Source organism: Gavialis gangeticus, unplaced genomic scaffold (genome assembly GCF_001723915.1).
Source record: "Gavialis gangeticus isolate Ggan-Ray unplaced genomic scaffold, GavGan_comp1, whole genome shotgun sequence".
In the NCBI taxonomy this organism is placed as follows: Eukaryota; Metazoa; Chordata; order Crocodylia; family Gavialidae; genus Gavialis; species Gavialis gangeticus.
This window is the reverse complement of record NW_017729022.1, coordinates 67383591-67406584: the sequence shown is the minus strand read 5'-3', so window position 1 is coordinate 67406584 and position 22994 is coordinate 67383591. Positions and strand designations below refer to the sequence as shown.

The 22994-nt window shown below is 47.1% G+C and overlaps 1 protein-coding gene and 1 long non-coding RNA gene across 2 annotated transcripts in view; one reads left to right on the top strand and one right to left on the bottom strand.

The window, feature by feature from the left end:
- LOC109296086 overlaps nucleotides 1-8128 on the top strand; it is a 26667-nt gene extending 18539 nt beyond the window's left edge. The window contains exon 2 of the long non-coding RNA XR_002096887.1: nucleotides 7465-8128. This is a non-coding gene — a long non-coding RNA (uncharacterized LOC109296086). The remainder of the gene's footprint in view (nucleotides 1-7464) is intronic.
- The window catches only part of SYN3 (synapsin III), a 328068-nt gene that overhangs the window by 168223 nt on the left and 136851 nt on the right, over nucleotides 1-22994 (bottom strand). The gene's annotated exons all lie outside the window — the stretch shown is intronic.

Sequence of the window (22994 nt, the reverse complement as noted above, 5' to 3'; positions counted from 1 at the left end):
GAGGGGCTATCACCAAGGAGGATTATACCTCTGCAGCTCGAGACTGTAGGGGAGCTGTTAGGAAGGCTAAGGTGGAGACAGAACTAGGACTAGTGACCAGGATCAAAGATAACAAGAAGTCCTTTTTTAAATACATAGGGAGTAAAAAGAAGGCACCGGGTAACATTGGGTCCCTGCAGGACATGCTTGGCAATCTGGTGGCTAAACCAGATGAAAAATCTGACCTCTTTAATAAATTTTTTGCCTCCATTTTTCTGAGCAGGGACCAGGACATCTCCCCCACTGGGACTCCAGACAGTCTCAGGAGAGGCACTGTCAGGCCTAGGGTCAGGGAGGACCTAGTTAGGGAACTTCTGGTGGGGCTGGATGTGTTTAAATCATCAGGTCCAGATGATCTCCACCCCAGGGTGCTGAGGGAATTGGCAGGGGTCATTGCAGGGCCCTGGCACAGCTTTACGAGCACTCGTGGTGCTCTAGCCAGGTGCCGGAAGACTAGAAAAAGGCCACTGTGGTCCCCATTTTAAAAAAAGGGAGGAAGGAGGACGCAGGTAACTATAGGCCCGTTAGTCTTACCTCAGTCCTGGGGAAGCTTTTTGAGAAAATTATCCAGGAGCACATCTGTGAGGGACAAACAGGGGAGATTATGCTCGGGGCAGCCAACATTGTTTCATTATGGGCAGGTCCTGTCAGACCAACTGGGTTGCCTTTTACGATCAGGTCACAAAATCCTTGGATGCAGGTGTCATGGCGGACATAGTCTTTCTGGACTTTAGGAAGGCCTTTGACACTGTCTCTCACCTCATTCTCATTCAAAAAAAACTAGGCAACTGTGGCACTGATGCCTACACAGTCAGATGGGTTGCAAATTGCCTAGAGGGCCGCACCCAGAGAGTGGTGGTGGATGGGTCATTTTTGACCTGCAGGGATGTGGGCAGTGGAGTACCCCAGGGCTCGGTCCTTGGGCCCACACTGTTCAACATCTTTGTCAATGACTTGAACAAGGGGGTGAAAAGCACCTTGTTCAAATTTGCGGATGACACTAAGATGTGGGGAGAGGTGGGCATGCTAGAAGGGAGGGACAGGCTACAACTAGATCTGGACAGGTTACAGGGGTGGGTGGATGAGAATAGGATAGGATTCAATACTGACAAGTGCAGGGCACTGGACCTAGGGACAAAGAACCAGCAGCACACCTATAGGCTGGGGAACTTCCTTCTCGTCAGCACAGAGGCAGAAAGGGATCTTGGAGTCATTATTGATTCCAAGATGCATGTGGGCCACCAATGTGAGGTGGTAAGTCTAACTGCACCTTGTCATGCAGCCACTGATATATCATGAGCAGGTCCAGGGAGGTGATCCTCCCCCTCTCTGTGACATTGGTCAGGCCGCAGTTGGAGTACTGCATCCAGTTCTGGGGGCAACACTTCAGGAGGGATGTGGCCAGCATTGAGAGGGTCCAAAGGAGGGCCACTCACATGATCAGGGGGCTGCAGAGCAGGCCCTATAAGGGGAGGCTACGGGACCTGAACCTGTTCAGCCTCCACAAGAGAAGGCTGAGAGGGGATCTGGTGGCTGTCTATAAACTTACCAGGGGGTACCAGCAGGGAATGGGAGAGACCCTGTTCCCCCAGGCACTACCCAGAGTAACTAGAAATAATGGCCACAAGTTGATTGAGAGTAGGTTCAGGCTAGACATCAGGAGGCACTACTTCACAGTCAGGGTGGCTGGGATCTGGAACCAACTTCCAAGGGAAGTGGTGCTCCCTTCTACCTTGGGGGTCTTCAAAAGGAGGCTAGATAATGGTTAGACCCCAGTACTCTTTCCTGCCATGGCAGGGGGTTGGACTTGATGATCTGCTCAGGTCCCTTCTGACCCTACCAACTATGAAACTATTTCACCTAAGCTTCTTTCTAACTAGGGTTGTTGTTACATGTTACAATTTGCATGTGCTAACTCTAAGGGATGTTAGGTGGTAGCAGTGGCAACATGTAGGGGGTGCATGTGAGAGTGTCGGTGCACCCTCTTGACTGGCCGTGCTCGCTACTTAGGCAATGGGCAGGGGAGGCAGGCAGAAGCGCCAGTGCCCCCTCTGCAAGCGCCAGCCGATCACTACAGCCACTCCCAGAAGCGGCCGCAGCCACTCCCAGAAGTGGCTGCAGTGATCGGCCACAACGATCAGCCACTGCAGGATCAGCCATGAGCCAGCCCGCCTCCCCCCAATCGGCAGTGAGATTGGCTGCGGGGGGACCCCCACCAGTTCGTGGGACTGTTTGCAGGGGGGGCACGTGCCCCCCCGACTAAGGTGGCACCGGTCACCCATGGATGGTATTAAAGCTAGCAAGTACTGTAAGCAGCCACATATTAAGGGTTAATACCTCTCTAACATATATAGCTCTGACTTGCCACTAAAGGGTTGGTGAGCAAAGATGTGGCTAGAAGCTGCCAAATCTGCTTAGCAATCAGGCTGTACAAATGGCTTACCATTCACCCACCCCACCCATAGTTTCGCAGCAGCTTCCTTAGATCATCTGTGGGGGGTGGTGGAGCTGAGAGTGGTGTATCCTGGGATACTGGAAGTCTGCAAATTAACAGTATTGGCCCTGTGGAGCACACTGATGTTACTCCAACATGAGCTGCCTAACATCAGCTAGAGATCATCTTCTCCCAACGAGGCGTAACTTTGAGATGCTCAGAGGACACTTAGGTTGTCTTTTCCTGCCTTAATGTTTGGACAATCCTGTTTTAAGAGTGTTTAAGCCATGGGAAAGGTAATGTCTAACAATACCAAAGGAAACCCTCAAGTGTGTCTAACAATGCCTTGGCTGCCTCTTCAAGACAATGCTCCCCACCCAACCCAGGAATGTTGCAATGAGAGAGGAAGATCCTAGCAGGCAGTATGTGTTGAGAAGAGCCCAATTATTGTTATTTTTTTCCATCTGGAGTCAGAGCTGAATGTTTCTTTAAGATTCGGAGGACTGGTGTTCCCACTCAGGATTGTTTTATGCAGTGAAGCTGGAGCCCTGCAGTTTAGGGATGTTCCACTCAGTCTCTAAAGTGTGGGGTGAGCTGGCTCTGGCATTTTGTTTCAATCACGTCTCTAATTGTGGGAATTTGGCAACACTACTTTTCCTCCCTCAAGTGAGAGCTGAGAGAAACCAGGCTGCCACATCTTCAGTCTTTCAGCTGGAGTGGCCGATTCTGGCTTTGTACCGGCAAAGGGGAAGGCTCCATGTGAAAGATGTTGCAAAGAACCTCTGCCCCCACCCAGTGTCTTGTTTTTCATAGTGACACACACCCTGCGCTGCTGTTACCTAATGTAAAGTGAAATCACTGCTTTCCTCTCCTTCAAACAGCTCCACCCTCAATCAGCATGTCTGAGAGGCTGCTTTCCCCACCCTTTAACAAAACAGATGTTTGGGGGTGGAGGGCTTAAGGGGGCGTTGTCAGACACCCATTCAATTAAAAAAAAATCATTGCTGTTCTGTTCAAGGAGTGTTACTTTGGGGACTGGTATTAGGCCGGACACCACACCTTTCTTAACTGCCAACCTGTGTGTAATGTGAGGGCAACTGGAAGAAGATTATGGCAGTCTGAGAAGCTGGTTCAGGACAGAAGGAAGAACAAGTGCATGGTGCAGAGAACTCAGATGTTATCTGTATGCTTCCTTTTTAGGCAAAAAGGGGAGATTATTTCAAATTACAAAACAGAAGAGAAATTAATTCACGAGCCTGCTGAATTGGGGCCAGGTTTTGTGCTCTGCTCAGTTTTTGCTGAGTGCAGTCAGAGGGATGGGGGCATTGCAAAAGTCCTGCCTTAGCCTTTGCTTTAATCTTAGCAGAAGATAGAGCAGCCTATGGTTTGTTTGAAAGTGTAGCAGGTGGGATCATCTGCCGGATAAGCACAATGGAGCATAATGTAACAGAGATGCTCTTCTTTCCCCACACTGACCTGCTCCTGCCTGCACCAAACGACTGCTAGGAGAATGCTGAAGGAGTTGGCTGTTCTGGAGACTTTCATTTCAGTGGTACCATCAGCAAGCCTCACCAGGTGGCAGAGCAGTTCTGGAGACTTTCATTTCAGTGGTACCTTCAGCAAGCCTCACCAGATGGCACAGCAGTACAGGTACCTTGCTACATCTCGAGAGGCATGAGTTTGGGTGTTGCCTTATATCAACCCAGCTCTAAGTGGGCATGTGGTCATTTGGGTTGGAAAGTCAAAAGCAGTTGGATGCAAAAATGGTCATCTCACTTGCGAGCCACTGGTTCTAGAAACTGGCATGCCTTCATCAAGCTGGAGCATTTAGTTTGGCTAGTTGGATTACATCCATCTTCCTCAGACAGGAGAAAATGGGTCACAGAGACACAAATTATTCCTAGGAAGGCTCTTGGTCATACACTCATTTTGCTTTTAGGGGTGCAAGTCTGTAAATGCTCATAAAAGAAACTGCAGAGCTGGAAGGTAAAAAAGAACATGCTGAGAAATTTATCCAGAACTCCCCTCAATGAGCTGTGCTTAAATCAGCCTGTGCATAGGTGACAGGAAGAGGTGACAACTGGTGTACCCCATGGCCATAAAAGGAGTGACAGATGGTTGTGAAAGGGCCACAATAACATAAGCTTGGACAACTGGGTAGCAGCTGATGGGCCCCATGGTTAGGGTGGCTGGATGCCCTGGGTTTGAGGGACAATGTCTTTGCCTGTTCTGGTGAAAATGAGGTTTTGTCCTGGTTTCACTAGCACAAGTCAGGTGGCTGGTCATTTAGCTAGTTCTCATTTCCTTAGCCTTCGCCTCAGCCTCTCCACAGCCACTTGCTGCTTCTCTACAGCCCAGTTGTGGCAGGACAGGTCCAAATGTTCTTCTCAGCCCTTCTTTCTGCTGACCATTTTCTTACTGAAATAGAACAGCTACTGCTCTATCAACTTGGACATGTCATGTGGAATGCTATTTCATAATCTTCCATATGTTAAGCAAGGTCAATACATTGAGAAAGTGGTGAGCAGAGAACTAGGAAGCACATTAATTATTTTGAATGTATATTGCTGTAGCACTTAGGAGCCGCAGACACACACGAGAAGCTTACTGGGCAAGGCACAGCACAAGCACAGAACAAAAAGAAAGTCCTCTGCCCCCAAATGCTTACAGTTTAAGCATAAGGCAAAACACCACAGGTAAATCAGGCAGACAGACATGAGAAGTACAGTCAGCATGAATGGCAATGATCTCAGTACAGCTTTGCAGTTGTTCCAAGACTCACATTCATGGGTCAGAGAAACCGCATTCTTGGACAATCGTAGCGGGATTTGGTTTGGGACTATGCCAAAAAACTCCCCAAATTCCAGTTTCCTTAGTCAGCTCAACCTCTGAGGAATTCGTAACTGGCTCAGACAAGAATGGAAGTCCCCATAACAGGAAGGATTTTGTTCCTATTCAAAATCTGGAACAGAGTGTTTTCAGCCAAGTCTTCTATACCACTTGTGTTGCTTTTCCATGGAGTAGAGAATTCACAGATATCATGGCCATTTGGATGGGAGTTGTTATAAAAGCATATGGACAGGGGAGAGGTTCCCCCCAGATTATTCCCCCAAAGTAGAAGAAGCTATGAAACCTACCCTCAAGCCTGGAGGATCTTCCTATACTCCACGCAGATCCCATGGGTTCTATGGGAGGCCAAAGCCACACACAGAGAAGCTCTGTGACTCCATACTGTCTCTGAACCCTGGTAGACTCCATCCTGGTCTTTGACAACATGACTACATTAGAGCTTTGCTACCAAGGACTCTTTTGTCTGCAGAGGTGGGGTTGGAGAGCTCTGGAGAAAATATAAGCGTTCTTAGCAAGCAGCCCTTGGCCTTGAGAATTCTGTGTAGGGCTGATAGAGGAGATATGAGCATCCCATTTCTTCCCTCTTCCCTAGCATGAGTTTTGGGCCTGTACTGGATCCTCTGTATGGTCCTGGATTGGAGACAGGGATGGCAACAGGGATGGGAAGATCCACATACAGATCTAGAAGAAGGGACAATCCCAATCCTGCTTCTGTTTTTTAGGCACATATTACACTTATGATGCATTTATGTATTAATTGTGGAATATCTTTGTGACTCATTTGTACAGCATCATGAATTGAACATGTAGCACCCCCCACCCTAATGCTGACAATCAGTTGATTTTCAGTGTCTGCATCAGGATGGGGGGTGGCACTGAGATGGAACAGCCCCAGGTCTCGGGTGACAATCAGCTGACCGTTGGCTCCAGTGCAAGGACAGCTAGGGGTCTTGAACCAATCAAAGGCAGACAATCAACTGATTGTCAGCCTCTCAAGCAGCTAAGACACCTACCTGTCTTTCAACTTGCTGGTGCAGGGGAAAATTGGCAAGTAGAAAGGGTGTGATTGGGATCTGATCCCTGATCTCCAAATCATGCCTCCTGCCATGAACGTGTGGAAAGATTCCATTGCACCATTAAATGAAGGTGCCAACTCACGAAGTGGTTTTGTTTATGTAGGAACAGTCTTCCTCAGACCTTCACCTCTTCTGTTTGCAATCTTACTTATCCTGGTATGTAGTTTTGGCCATGGGTTAAGAGGCAAATTTTTATGAGCACCCCTGGTTAAAACATTGGTTGGACATCAGTGCATAAGCATAGAATAGTTGGGCGTGGGATGGGGGGCGAGGCTTCACATTTCAATGAACTTTGTGCTCATAACATCAGCTCATCCACCCCTGGTGTCAGGGGTTTATTTTCAACTAGGTTAATTTTGAACCATGCACAATTTGTACTATAAGCTTTTTGGCAGGGACTGTCCCTTTGGGACATACTTGTGAAGAGCTTCTATGTACTACTGCAATACAAATATATAAGCATAGTAACTCTTTTGCATTTTGTACAGGAAACCAAACATCCATCTGATGTTAATTTCTATGGTGTTTACCACACTGGGTCAGATTTGAAGTGGTGTCCTGACCTATGCATTCCCGTGACAGTGCATTAAGGAATAAAGCATTCCCCATCATGGACTTGAAAAAGACTGGACTTTGGCATGCTAAAGACTTGTCATATAAATATATCTCCCTTATATGGAAGGAAACAAGTCATACCTCCCACTTCATTTGTGATGTCTGGTCTGGTAATTAAGAAACTACAGGTTTGAATGTCAACTACTTACCCACAGAGAGCATCCCTCCAGTTCATGGGGCTCAATGTGTATGAGAGAGACGGGGGAGAGAGGGGCATGTAAAGAATAGAAGCCACAAACAACTAAAATTAGCTCTGAGAACTGGAATGCTGAAGTCTCTGAGGAACATCATCCAAAGAAAGAAAAAGGTCTTTTGCTAACCTCCCACTCATTCTGCTCCCAGAAGGTTTCTATGGCCCATACTCCCTCCCACTATATCTTAATATGCACATGGCTAGTCAAAAGGAATTTCCCTCTCATATGCTGTCATTTTCCTCTTTTGTAATTGCAGAACAATGTGGCCTGGGATTCCTGATACAGCAGCAACTTTCTGATCAAAAACAGGAAAGACAGGACATCATTCAAAGCTCAGGCTCTATGATAACATGAACATTACACCCAAGCACAGTTGGAGACGCATCTCACGTATGGTAACAATCTGCCAGCCCCCCGAAAACGGCTGACAAGGCCTTAAAGGGTTTGTGCGCCAAATAAGAAGCAATCTTTAGAAAGCAGGTCTGTGTGGGACATCAGTTATCACACATAACGTTTGGTTAAATGATTCGTGTGGATTCTCAGAAACCAGTAAACTCAGGATGTAAATCTTCATGTGACCAGAGCATATGGCCTTTAAAAATAAAGCATAGAGTGAATGGCAGGCAACCAGGCAGCCTATCTTCTGTAAAATCTGATTGAGGGAATCCTCTGAGAACTTTCTCTAACACACAGCTGGAAGGATTTTAAAGGCTGACCTACTGTTTCCCTGAAGGGACAGATGGAATAAATACTTTTACAGGGCCTGCTCCCCCCCACCCCTGGCCTCTTTCCAGGTGCAAACTTAATGAAAGCAGTGGGCCTCTGTCTGAGGCATTTTTTTCAGGGCAAAATCCTGACTTCCTTGAGCTGCTTCACTGATTTATATGGGGACAGTCCAGGTGAATAAGGCAAAAAAAATTTACCCAGTAGACTGCTTAGGTTCTGTCTCTCCAGAGTTTAGATGGAAGGGGGCAGAATTTCTCTAGCCATACAATTTTGCTTTATCACTCAAGCTACTCATTTGTGGTGCATCCATTTACAGCACTAAAAGCCAATGTTATATTAGCTCCTGCTGGTTAAAGCTGTTATGGTATGTGACATTTTATGATACAGAATTTGGGTATATTTGGCCATGAGTTAGAAACCAAGCACAAATAAAAATAAAATTCCTCTTCTCTCTTCCTGCCCTTCACTGATCCAGGAGAAGTATTGGGAGAGCATATCTCTTTGGGGAACCTGCTTCCTTTTGCAGAATGAATTTTTGAAACAAGGGATGTTCCTGTCTTGTAAGACTTTCCTGAAAATGGCCCATTTCAACTGAGCTACACTGGAAGAAGGGATAACAAATAACTAGGGATTAGTTCATTGTAATGGCAGAGATGGGAGAATAAAACCGGGCAATGCAAGTGAACAGAGGCAGCAAACAGGAAAGCTGTTGCAAGCAGTTTGCTGGGAGCAAGAGGAGGAAGGGGAAGAGGAAGAGAAGCCAGACACCAGGCACCAGATCCTTTTCTGGGAAGGTAAGTGACCCAGGCCTGTTTGTGTTTGGTTTACTGAGTGTTTGTTTTTGTTTGTTTTTTTTTCTTTAAGAAACATTTTTCTTGTTCCAAATCAAATCAGCCAAATCAATTCCAAATCTGTGAGTCATTCAAAAACCAAATGTGGCCCTACCACTGGCAAACATCCTCCACCCCTGCCTAGGACTTCAGGACTAGGGACAGACATTCAAAAAGCCTGAGCCTGAATTGATTCAATCTTTGCAGGTTAGTCTAACCTAGCTAGGCTGAACTGGTTTATAAGTGCACAGACATCCCCTCTGGACTGAAGAAATGCAGCCACATGCCTGCAGTGCCTCAGGGTCGAAGCTGGGGGGAGCTAAAGCAGCCCTCCCTTCCCTTCCACAATACTGAGCTAGGGAGGGCAGGGGGGTGGGGAAGGAGTGGCCAGGCCCCAGGAGGACACTCTGATTAGGGAGAAGTTCCCCCCGCCCCCCTCGCTGCTCCTGACCTTTGATAGTCAGCAGGGAGTTACATGGAATTTACTTACACAGCAGGGAGTTACAGTGTTTATCAGCCCATCAAGAAAACAGAAGCTTCTCTCATTAGTTCAAGCTCTTCTTTTAGCTCCAGAAAGCCCTGAGCAAACACTGTTCTGTCTGCCTTTGTCCTGTCTGCCTTACACAGACATCTCTCAGCATTAGCTAGCACACCACATGTCAGCTATGGTCTGTGTTATGGAAGAGGGGAGGGGGGGAATCCCTTCTTGAGCAGGGAGTGGTGGGGACAGACAGGGGAAAGCCAGGTAGATGCTGGTGTACCTGCAGTCTCTGCTGGAGCTCCAGCCAGGGAGCAGAGGGATGGGGTCAGCCCTGTTCTGGAGCAGAGCCCCACCCATGCTGCAAAGCATCTGGGATGCTGTGGGACTGTGGTTTAAGTTAAACCAGGAAGGGGTCTGGGACAGACATTGCATAAACTAGTTTGACCCAAATCAGTTAAGTCTGATACTATATTCAACCAGGTTCATCTCAAACTGGTTTCAGCCATTTTCAAACTGGTTTATGTGCACTGAACGTCTGTTCTGTTACAGATTTAAACCAGTTTCTAATCACTTAAACTGCTAAATGTGTCATGTCTGTCCCTAGCCCAGATCCTTCCAAATCCTTTGGCGGGCATCCTATGGGCAGACCCAAGCCCAAAAGCTTGGGGTTTGGATACCCCCATGTTTGACTTGCCCTTGGCCAGATGGCCACAGGAGCAAGCTAGGGAGGAGGCTTGCTGAGTATTTATTGGGTGGGTTGTGCGTGTTGGGCATGTGCTCTGAGCAGCTGGAACTACCACTGAGTGATTGCTGCCTGTATTTGACAAAAGCGCTAATGAAGAGGTGGAGCCAGTCCAGGCCCAGAAGGGTATAAAAAGAGACTCCCCAGGCAACTAGGGAGTGAGCAAATGGGAGCAAACAGGGAAGGGCAGCTCCCCCTGTTTGAAGGGGAGCCTTTAAGCTTGGTGAAAGGAAGAGTATTGAGGTGTGTCCCATTACACTAGGATGCTTCTGCAGTCTTCAGTAGAATGGCAGAACTCCTTTGCAGAGTCAACTACCATAATATTAGCGTGAATCTTCTCATTTTGTAGCATCTCTTTTGGTATTCAAGTCCATGGAAATCTATTAATGCATCTACTTTTGTAACACACCCTTAGTATCAAGTCACATGAAAGCAGTAAGCAGGAGAAGGACTCACTGGCTTTCTGCATTAAAAGTTTTTCAGGGACTTGATCAGGGTGAAATAGAATTGCATGTAGGTGCCAAAGTTCACTGACAGATGGAATAGAAGCTGACCCCAAATGTTCTGCACGTCCCATCTTAGCTCCAGAACAGAGAAGGTCCAGGGCTCACACTGTAAAGCAGATCTTTCTTTTCTGACTACTGCCTTTTTTTGGCCAGGTCAGTAGCTCCTGCTCCTCAGCTCATCTTTTCTCTATCCTGCTTCCCCACCCTTGGCTAACTTCTTCATCCTGCTGTCTCTCCCCTTAGCCAGCAAGCCACTTCTTTGTGCATGGCCAGCATGCAGCTGCAGGTTCCCCTATAGCTTGCCTGGGACAGCTGCAGCTGCTAAACATATGCCTGTGGGTCATCTGTGTCTCTCTGCATAACTGTTTCTGCTTTCCCTCACCCATGCTGTTCTGCCATCACCTACTTGGCTGCTTCTCAAGCCAGTGCTCCACAATTCCTGTGCCTTAGGTCTGGTCTTGTGGAATTGTTGGCTGCTGTGACCCTGGGGATCCTATGGCTTTAAGGGACATGCCATTAAGTACTAGGCTTAATAATTATAATTATTATTTATTTTGGGTTAGCTCCTACTGACTGTAGTCAGAGCAGGGCCCTCACTGTGCTGGTCAGGGTACAGTCAAATGAGATACAGTCCTGGCACTGGAACACTTATTCTGTTACTTAAGGAACCACTTTGGAAATGGGTTGGTGCCACAACTGTTAAGAGTAAGCAGGGGGAGTTGAGCTCTGCTAATGGGGATGCTGTTTTTTTTAGTCCTGCTCATAAGGTATGGAGTCACAGGCCTATTTTCGCAATACCCGTAAAAGGTATTTTCATTCAGTAAAGAGGGAAATAGTTTGCTGCATTCCTTTTCCATGATTTTACTTGGAGAAACCTTGCATTTGTTACAATGCTTCAGTTACAGATTAACTGCCTTTGCACTTTGTGATCACCTGCTGCAAAATGGAAATCACAGACATTTTGTTAAATAAACTGCAAGGTTCTATAATTACTGTGACTTCTTGCATCCTCTGCTCAAACTTCCTTCATCAGTGCTTAGGGAATTATGACAGAGAGATCTTTGTGCCTCTGCTTCAAGTAGTGGTGGGCAAAGGGAGGGGGCTTTTTTCTTTTTAGTGGGGAAAGAACACCATTTTCGCACATCTGTGCTAAATCAAGCACTGTTCTTTTCACTTGTGACATTAATGCAGTAGGTGTTGAACCCAAAGTGCAGCCCTGGAAAAGGTCTTTTGATGAATTCATTACTCTTAATACAGGAAAAGCAAGATAATAGAATGACACAATCCTTACTCCAGGCTGTGTATCTACCATCTCTTCATCTTTTGTCTGATACTGTATTCAAAGATTTATGAAGCAAAATTCCAAAACGGTGATGAAACTGCCAGAGGAGGAAAAACACCATGTTGCCTTAAAAATTTAATATAAAAAATGCTGTACATTTCCCAGCCATTGCTGGGTTGGATCATGGATCTGTGCAGGAGTGGGCTACCCTTATATTCAATGAGGTCTAGTGCTGCCTTTGGAATAAAAATAAACAGTTTGGGTTTAAAAACCACTAGCAAGATGTTACAATTGTGACTGTGATTTGCACACAGAGGGGTCGCAGGTAGCTTTTGAAAACCCACTTTGACATCTGTTAGATGGCCTGTGTGAAGTGAATCATGGTGCAAAACAAAGATAGGTTTGTTGTGTGACTGGCCTCCTTAAAGTGCTCTATGGCCATGCCGTGACTCTGACAGAGCATAGGTTGTACCTGTCACTTTAAGGGGTTTAAGCAGGTTGTGGAGCAGCCGTAGGTGCAGTACAGCCTGATGAGCCAGTCACATGACTGAGGGAGGGCTCTTGGATTGGACGATGAGGGCTGAGAAGCCTCCATATAAACCCAGGCCCTCAGTAGTGAGCTGGCAGTTGGGGCTGCTGCTCCCAGAACACCTGGTGGTTCAGGGTAGGTGCTATGGGGATGGAGGAGGTCCCTGGTCCTGAGGCATGACCTAAAACTACAGCTTGCTGGGGAGGGTGGTGCGGTGGGGCTGCTTGTGGCAGGGCAGCCCTCAGGAAATGCCACACCTATGCCTCCCCAGTGAGTATGGGGCAGCAGAAAACCTCAGCCCCTGCCACCTTGTGGGTGACCCTGTGCAGGGGAAAGGACAGGTAAGCACACCCTGAAGAAAAAGCACAGGGCCCAGGCTCATTGAGAGAGTCCTGAGGTGGGGCTCAGGCTAGAAAAGGGGGCCTGAGAGAGGGCCCAGAATCACAGAGTAGCCTGAGTCCAAAGTGGGGTGGGATGAATGAGTGGGATGAGGCCTCAGTGTGGGGGCATGGGGGGACCCAGGAGGTCCAGAGTAGGGCAGGGAGCCCAAAACTGAGGAGAGGCTAGGAGCCCAGAGTCTGTGGGAATTGAGGCCCCAGTGTGGGTGGCATGAGGCCCAGGTGAGTCTGACAGTGCCTGAGGCCAAGTTTAGGCCGGGTGAGACTGAGTGTGGCCCAGTTAAGAGGCTGGGGGAGTTTGTGGATATGGATGCCAGCTCTGAGGCATGGGGCACGGTATAAGAGAAGGTTCGGAGCTGTGTATGCACCTTTGGCATAAGGGCAATTAAATGGGCAGCCTCCTGCCTGATAAACAACTACTTCTAATTGGTAAGATCAAAGGTGTAGCAGGTGGGTGGATTGTCCTAAACAAATGGGTGGGCCAACGTATGGACTGGTCCTGGGAAGGCTTACTTGTTACAATGACATCCATGCATGGCTACAGAATCCTTTTAAAGTGGCTGATTGCATGATAAATTAATCCTCATCAAATGAAGAATCAGATGAAGGTGCTCTACTTCCAAGCACCTTAGGGAACTTGTGTTTCCTAGGCTTAATCTGTCGAGTGATCCGGGCTGCACTGATATAGCCCACACCCGGTGCTGTCTGCAGGAAGGGAGGGAAAATGAGGGAGGGGGAACGGAGGGCTGGGGTTTGCCAGACCTGAGATGAAGGAGGGGGGCGGGTGGATTGGAGTTCCCCCACCTCATAGCTCCCCTCCAACCTCACCCCCAAGACCCACCTAAAACTGGCCAAACCCCAGCCTCAGCTTGCTCCCTCTACCCCATCCCCTTTCCCTTTCTGTAGACAGCCATGGAGCTGGGAGGGGACAGGGGTAGGGGAGAGAGGCTGGAGGCAGGCTCCTGGGCTTCCACAGGCAGGCTCAATCCCAACAACAGGCAAATATCTGTTGATTCGGGGGTGGGGTGGTGCTCTAACTCATGGTGCTTTATGTAAAGCCCTCAGTCAATCTGTTTTCTCGTGGATGAATGTTCACAACATAAAACAACACAACCACAAATGACACTTGTCTGCAGTTTCAGCAGAGAAACTACGTATCAGATGGTTTGGGAAGGTTTGTTTCTCATAAGATGGCTTCTGAAAGCCATGGTAGGGCAGGAAAAAGCAATCTGTCCTTCACTGTCTGATGGGTAAATGGAGGATTTCTGTGTGTGATGTCTTCAGTCTGGCACTTTTCACCAGCAGGCAAATCACTTCAAATACAGCTCAGAGCTTCATCAGTAGGCTACATCTCATGTCATTTTCTCTTTTTCTGCCTTTGGTTATTATGATAATATTTTACATTTAAGAATTGCCTTTCATCCTAAAGTGCCTGACAAACCCTGGGCCAAATCTTAGCACCTGATAGGCCTATTACCCCAGTGGGAAGAACCTCTGTGTTGGCTTGGTGGATCCTCAGCATAAATGAGCCAGTGGTGTGAGAGAAAACATGTGGCTGTCCCCTGCATGACTCATTATTTTTACCCCGCAGCTCCCATAGGGATGATGGAGCAGAGTGACAGTGGGCTGGGACAGTAGGAGCTCATGCCGAGGGGATGGGTTCAGCCAAAGCCCTCAAAAGTCTAGTTGCTGGGAGGGTGTGAAAGACCTTTGCTGTCTTCTTACTTCAACACTTCCAGGCCAGTCAGCTCTCATCCCCAGATGACAGGCCTCATTCGTTGTCCTTGCTGTTTCCTAAGCTGAGCTTCTTGGCTCTCGGTCATTGAGAGAGACGCAGCCATCTCTACAGTGATATTGTAGGGGGCAGCACCTCCTTACATAACTCCCCCGTGACTCTCATTCAGTAGACAGGAGAACAAGGAGAACTCCTGTCCTCTCATTAGACTGGAGAACAAGCAAGGTAAAATGCTGGGGTGCACCATGGGAGGCTGCTGAATACCTGTCTCTCACTTATGCTGAAGCAAACCAACTCACACTGTGAGTTGGAAGCCTTGCCAGGCTGCAAAGCAGTGGCTGGGTTCTCTGCTTGCTGAAGAGCAAACTGCAAACAGACTTAGGTAATGATACAAGGAGCTAGTGATGAGTGCTGCACTGCAGCTACCTCTGGTGTGGAGAGGGATATTGGAAGACCAGAACTCAAATACAGGACAGCAAAACTAAATAATATTTTAGTAAGGAGTCAGAGCATATGAATACAAAGCATATGAATACAATTGCCCAAATTTAAATAAGGGCTGGACACCAAGGTTAATATCCCTGCTTTAGGAAAAGAAAGCAGTGAGAACTGTAATGATTATGCAGCGTGGGGACCTGACCTTCAATTTACATTTCAGCCAAGGATGGCCAGCCATAGAACATTTTACCCAAGAGGCATCCATACAGCTGAACCAAGGGAGCAGGCAGTCATATGCCATGCCTATGCCTTTCCCTGGAGCCCCACAGACAGACAATTGGGATATGCTGATAGAAACTTCCAGCCTAAAGTACAATCAGGAGCCACTCAACTCAATGCCACCTTAAAGCTCCCTTAAAAATGCAAAGCATTCCAGTCATTTTAATTACTGTGCATTTCATAAGCCAGAAATCTCATACAAAGAAACAACAGAAAAGTGATTTTCAGTCCTTCTTGCTCTCTCCCCTGCTTAGTGCCAGGCTCCAGCGCTCTGGGAACTCTAGCTCTTATTACCATTTGAAGTACTTCATCTATTCGAAATCTCTTTGTTCAGTCATTTAAAGCTATTGATGCAGTTTAGAGTTGTTTAAAAAAAAACCCCACACTTCAGTTTGGAAATGGCCCCAGCAACATAAAAGCAAAGCAAGAGAAATGGAAATCCTTCTTATACACAAAAAATGGAGTAAATTAATTGCTCAGAAAAATGAGTTTTCAACAACACTGCCTATAGTTAGGCACAGACAGGTAGGGCTTAGCAAATCCCCTATGTCCCCCTTCCCTCTCTATCTCCCCAGCTTTTTCACACACACACATAACCTTTGTCAGAACACCTTATCACAGCCCCCTCCCCTTTTTATTGTTTACAGAGCTCTCTGCCCTTATTCTAGCTCAATCTACTTCAGTGCATGCTTACCATTACAAATACAAATAGTTCTCTATTAATTTCAATAAAACACCCATGCTTAAAGTTAAGCGTATTCCATAGCTGTTTGCTGGATCATGGCCAAAGGGCTCAGCACTGTGCAGCATGGAGCCCCCATTTTAGTACTATAAAGCTGTTAAAAGACATTTCCTTATTGCTTCCCATAGCTGATGCAGATTATAGCCAGTGTGACTTGAGTAGGTTAACAAGGTTTTTTGGGTAGATGTGACATCTTTCCTTAGACCAACTAAAAAGTTGGAAAAATGTTCTTTGCAAGCTTTTGGGCACAAACAGCCTTCGTCAGGCATAGGGAAACTCTGCTGGTGTTATGTGTTCTCCAAGGTAGAAAAGAAGCAAATTTACAACAAGGATGTCTGTGAAAATGCAAATGAGTGGAAGTTAGGAAGACAATGGATAGAGATAGGAGGGAAGATGGGGCGGGGGAAGGGAGGTACATGTGTGAAGGAATGCAAGTGGTCAGCTGGAGGCAGGTTACCTTGCATGCCAGCTGTTAGGCAGGTTGTAATGTGTCATAAATCCAATGTCTATATTAAGTCCATGATTTTTTGTATCCAGTTGATTTATGAAGTGAAGTTTGTGGGCTTATCTATGAAAGGTGTTTTGTAAATTCCCTTTGAGGATAAGAATTGAGAGATCAGAGAGGGAGTGACTGTCTTGTGAGAAGTGGGCACCCACAGGTAATTGGATATTTTTGTCTTTGATGGATTTTCGGTGTGTGTTCATTCTGGTACACAGTTGTTGTTTGGTTTCTCCTACATATTTTTCATCAGGGCATTTGTTGCACTGGATGAGATATATTACATTTCTGGAGATGCAGGTATAAGACCCAAGAATGGTGATGGTTCTGTTGTGGGGTGTGGCTACTGTGGGACTGGCAGAGATGGTTTTACATTTCTTGTTCTGACATGGTATAGATCCATTTGGTGTGGTTTGGGTCATAGGAAGTTTGCTTATGGTGATGAGGTTAGCAAGGTTTGGTCCTTAAAGGCTAGGATGGGTGGTTCTGGAAAGTAGGTTGTGGGTTTTTTTAATCCTACAGTCCCTATTGTGCAATATTGCTAGTATGACATAGTGGCTGCATTTCACCCTCAGATCAGGTGTTCCCCATATACACAATCTGTAAAGAACAGTAGGCTCCTTCAGAATGCATTATAGAAATATCAGAGCTGATTACTATTATATTGTTCATGTGTAATCTGAAGCTTGAGGACAGGTTAGAGTCTTATCTACATCTGACTTGCAGACAGGACAGGTGTGCGAGTCCTCTATAGCAGGGGTGGGCCAAATGTGGCCCTCCAGGCCATTCTATCCAGCCCGTGGGGCCCCTAAAAAAATTAGAAAATGAATATTTATCTGCTCCTGGCTGCCTGTCACGTGGCCCTCGATGGCTTGCCAAAACTCAGTAAGCGACTCTCTACCTGAAATAATTGCCCACCCCTTCTCTATAACCTCAGAGAGCCAAATCAAATTAAAATTTTGTATGTAGATATAGTGTCACAGGGAGACAAGATGAAAGGAGTGGAGACCCTGTCCCCAAGGGCAGAGCAGCAGGGGGAAAACCCTGCATTCCCAGGTAAATGGCCCGGAAAGCCCCGTGACCCTGGGAAACTTACCTGACACAGACACGGTGGGAAGAAGCAGAGAACCACAGGCAGAGCCACCCCCACGATTCATCAGCAGCTTATCAGTGTGGCTGGTGGCAGTGCGTGGAGATGATGTCATCAAGAAGCACTGGCAGTCAGCTACAAAAGCTGGCTGCTAGGAAGAAGCAGGGGAGCAACAGCCTGGAGGCAGCTGTATGCTCCCGGCCGGTAGACTTGGCACCTCAAGCCAGGGACTCTGCATAGAGTCCTGAAGAGGAGCCAGCCTCCTTGAGGAGTGATGCCCAACACTGTATGAGGAAAGGACACCGAGGGACTAGTGTCGCAGCAACACACAGGGACACGCAAATAGGGAGGACAAACCTCTACCTCCCTGATTCTTTTTGTTTCTTTTGTTTGTGATTTTGTACTACTCCTGAGGCCAGAGACTGAGGCCACATTTAGGGATATTACTCCCAGGGCTGGGGGAACCAGGAGCCCTCAGGGACTCTGGGATAGAAGACCAGAGTGGGTGGACTGGCTTGCCCATCTGACCCAAGGAATATGGCTGTAAGGAGGAAGATTGTTGTCCTGTATCCTTTTAATATTCTTTTACAGGCAGAGTACAACAGGAAGATTGGTCAGCCTGTGATCAGTGTACACATAGACACTGCATTTAATAAAATCCTTTAGAAGTCTGATCGGGGTGATGATGCACATACCCGTGCCCGAGAGAACTCCAGTTATCAAGCTGTCAAAGGGGGGGGGCCATGCCGATCACTTTTCCCCGTGTTGAAGCCTCTGCCCCTCTTGGTAGGGGACCGTCCCCAGGGTGCTCCTCTTCCCAATGCTCGTTTGTGGGCTGGTTACCTCCGAACCGCCTGCCACGACTTTGATGACCTCTTGGTTCAGTGATACAAAATCTGGAGTGTGTCAGTCCACAAATGAGACTTCTATACCCCCAGGGGTCCCACGCTGTCAAGGGCTTCGCCGCCCCTACACCCTCGCCCGTGCCTCCAAGCGGTCTCTCGGCCGCCTGCTTTGCCCCCTCTTTGTGAGGGTATGTCCGAGGTCCAGAAATCAAAGAAAAAACAACTGAACACTACCAGCCAGGGATTCCCGGAGCCTGAAGGTTACCCGTACCTTTTACTGGCTTCCCCGGTCCTTCCCTGTCCGCCGTGGGGATACCACCCCTCCTCAGGCTTCACTTGCAATACCCGATTGGTTCCCGGGCTTGCAAAGTCCCCGGGTCCCTCTCTGGCACAGCGGCAGCACTTCCCTAGCTGCAAGTGCCCCTCTATTCAAGAAAATACGGCTCGCCAGCTCTTGCCGAGCCGAGCCGAGCTGTTCTCACCGGCTTAGAGCAGTCAGTGTCCGCATTGGGGCAGTTGCTTCTCAGCTCCCAGGTCCCGTTGGGGTTTGCCCTTGCCCCAGAAGGTCCTCCCGCGCCTGCCGGCTGCCTTTCTCTACGCCCGGGTGCTCCCGACGACCTCCTCCCTGCTGTCGCTGCCTTCCGGTTTCCCCGGTCCAGCTGCCTTCGGCGTCCCCTTTGTAGTGGCCGGAACTGCCTCGGGGCCTCTTCTCCGGACGCACCTGTGTAGGGTGAGTGTTCCCGCCCCGGCAATTTGTGCCGTGGGGCGTAACCTGGGTTGGTTAGCTCCGGGGAGTGGGGTTTCGGGGGCCTCCTGCTCCCTTCCTCCCCGACACAAGCATATGGAGACCATCAGGTTGGCATATCGAAGGGGTGTAGGGGAGGTGGAGCTCCAAGGACATCTTCACGTGACACCTCCAAGCAAGTCCAAGACAGACAGGAACTCTCACATCTGAACTTTAGAGTAAGACATGGCAGGCGAGTATCGGGGGCTTCCCTTAGGAGGTGGTGCATGATGGGTGCAAGTACCAGAGAAAGACCAAGCCCAAGCCAGAACCACCCAGCCCTGAGCCACTCAGGAGCAACTGCTCGAGTTTAGGTGGGCACATAGAGAATCAAAGACACTACTTTCAAAGATACTATTTACTTACTATAAGTAACATATGAAGTTCACTGACATAAGGAAGGAATTACTAGAGGCATGTTATTCAACCTTTCTTCAGACAAATAAATCAGAGCTAAACATGTGCATATGAAAACCAGTAAGTCTTCCCAATGGGCAACCTTTGAAAATGTGTAGAAAATGATCCTTGTGAACAAGAAACAAATAGTGACACAATCCATCTGGTTGATGCATCTCGAGATGGTTCCAGTGAGATTTCCTATTCCACGGCAGTGTGAGATGGTGGGGCAGGAACTCCTTACAGTATAGCACAAACAATAGTGGCAGAAGGTGGCAAAGAAAGGTATTTGCACTCTGCCCCTGGTTATAGGAAGAGAAGCTAGAAGTTGGTACTGAAATGGCCATCTTCAGCAATTAGCCTAACTCCACAGACCTCAAGAAGGGATATTAAAGCAAGGGAGGGAAGCTTTTTTGCCAGTAGTTACTGGCAAGAGTCCATGTTCATGGATTGAGTCAAATTTCAGTGGAAAATTTAGAATAAAAATAGATATGTAAAAAGTTGCATGGTCCTGTGCTGTTCTTGGAAGCTTCAGGTGGATTGATTTGCAGAATGAAGTCCATCAGCTTCAGTGACGCTATACCTCTTTGCAGCAGCTGAAGATATGTTCTGGGTGCTTACTGGTAAGCTAAGTGCCTTTGTCACTTTCTGGCACTTTTTGGTGACCAGCAGCTTCTGTAGTTTCATGAAACAGTACTAATGTTCTACTTACATTCTGCTGTTTTTGTCAGTTCAGAAGCAGACTCCTTTTAGCCCAGGGGTATCCTCAGGTTTCGCTTTTCAAGGTAATCAGAAGGAAACAGGATATTTTTCTCGTTCATTTGCAGCATACCTTACATTTACATAACACCTTCCATGCTAAGGAAAAATCCCAAAGTGCTTTTACAGGCTATGAACAGAGACTGCATCATCCATCACAGCCAGCTCAGGGATGGAACACATCAGACATTCCATACTGGCCACACAACATAGAAGGGTTTGCAGAGGGAAAGTGAAAAATAATGCCTCCAATTTAAACTGCAGTGGGAATTTATGGAGGCAAAATGTAGTTATCTTTGCTGGAATTTAACCAGGGCACTAGGATTAACAACCTGACTCTTACAAAAAGCACTGTGGATTCTTTAGTTATCACAAGTCAGAACCCTGGCTTTCTATTCCTCATCCAAATGAAACTCAAGCTATACCTTGCAGCACAGTGCCCCCTAGCACTGTTTTAAGACATTAAGTCAGGACGGTCTTAGGAAATGATGCCTACTGAGTCAACACCACCTACAAGACATGGGTTTCCCTTGGAATTTTCACACCATCTATTGACCTAGCACAGGCATGCTTAGCTTGTGGGCTTTGACAAGACCACAGAATGGAGTGGTGTGGCTGCATGTCAGGAAAAAGAGGTCCTTAATTGTGTTCACCATCACATTCTTGGGGAAGGACAGAAATAAGAGTGACTTCTTTATTTGGTGACAAACCAAATGTGAACTCTAATTTTCTCACATCAGAGTCAAGGTTTGTTTTTTTTTTAATGGTCACAAAAGGCTTAAAGTTCTCTTCAGGTAGAAGAGCTGAATATGGTTTCCCCCTATAATTTCACTCCACAAAGGTATCCTAGTTTAATAGATAGGGCACTAGATGGGCGCCAAGACTTGGGTTCTAATCCCAACCCCACTGCTGGCCTCTCTGTAACCCTGAGCAATCCACTCCATCTCTTTGTGCCACAGTTTCCCTATATTAATACTTACTAATTCCTAGTACGCATACTTGTCCATGTGTCATTTGCAGACTACATTTTACAACAATAAAAAAGCAAGTGGGCCAGATTCTGATCTCATTTATATCAGTGCCACTTCTGATTGTAATGGAGTTGGTCTCGCTTTACACAAGAGAGACCAAAATCAGGCTCTTGCTGTTGGGATTTAGCTTTTGTCACAGGCACTCGGCTACAGGTCCAAACATATAACCCCAATTGTTTGCACGGGGTTGCTCCGACTGTGAGGGTGGGCCTCCAAATTACTTAAAATTAGACATCAAAACTATCTCATTAACCTCTCTGTCACATACATATATGACCCCTATTTTTACCTGAGCACTGCAATCTTGAAGACAATCATCCTCGCTACCCTCCTGGGTGGCAGGGCAGTACGATTATTCCCATTGTCCAGATGGGGCTACGGGCACAGAGAAGCTATGCAGTCATAGAAATGGTCTGTAGCAGAGCAGGGTTTCCCAAATGCCAAACTTGAACCTAATTCACTAGACTGTCCTTTGTCCCTTCTCGACACATGAGCCTATACCTGTTGAATGCTGATATCCCAACAAAGGCTATCCTTCCAGAGGACTGGGGGTTTTCTACAGGCTGCACCACTAAGGAAAAGATGTGGACAGATAATTTTTAACCCAGATATGGCAGAACTGTAGATATGAAAACTCAGCATGCTGTTTAGAAACTTAGGACAGCTGGTCCTTGGCCTTTAATACTGGAGTAATGTATAACTAGACATGCTTAAGTCTTGTAAAGTACTGTGACATTATGTACTATGGTTTGATACTAAGATTAATCACTCCTCAGCCCCCTTTGCAGGATAAGAAGGCTGTCTGTATGTTGCATCTGGCAATCTCCCTGCCCATAACTCCAGCTCTGCTGTTAACATTTGCATTTCTGCAGCTGATAGAAATTTACAGTTCCAAAAAAAAAAAAGGGGGGGGGGGGGGGAAAGGGAAAACAAAACAAGCAGGACTTCTCTATCAATTGCACTAAAGCTGCACTGCTAAAATATACAGCAAGATTAACCATTGGGAGTGCCTGGTACATATGAGAGGGTTTTTTCCAGCTCACTTTTAACAGTTTGTTTTATCACTCCTTGCTGACTATGAATGTTGGGCAGGAGGAAGGGGGCTTGGGGTAGGATTAAAAACCACAGCATCAAATCCTGCTTTACAGCCCAAACAGGACTTGTCATTCTTCTTCTTCCAATCCCTTTCCAATGGGGACTGAAGGCAGAAAAGAATCAACCTGTGAGTTTCCTACTGCAAGATGCTTTTTTCTTAGGGTTTTTTTTTTGAATGGTCTCAAGTCTTCTTTTTTCCTCCCTCCTCCAGCGTCAAACGCACGCCCCAGCCCCATGAGAGCTGGTTGGTGGGGGGAAGGAAGGTTTCCTTTTGAAATGTGGGGGGCCCTATGGAGTGGTCCCCTCGGATTTGAGTTTGACAGGGCCCCAGGAGAGTGTGTGGGGCCCCTCATCCCCTGGTGCAGATGGTCAGGGAGCCAGTATGGCGAACTCTCATGATTTTTGGTGTTGTTCTTGAAGTCTCTGCTTTGGGCATGTGAAAAACTTAGCTCTTTTATATACATTAAATAAATAAATAAACATATAAGATGAAACACTTAGCTGTTTCTTTTACACACACACGAGAGAAAGCTACGTTTTCGGTGTTGTTCTTAAAGTCTCTGCTTTGGGCATGTGAAAAACTTAGCTCTTTCTTTTCT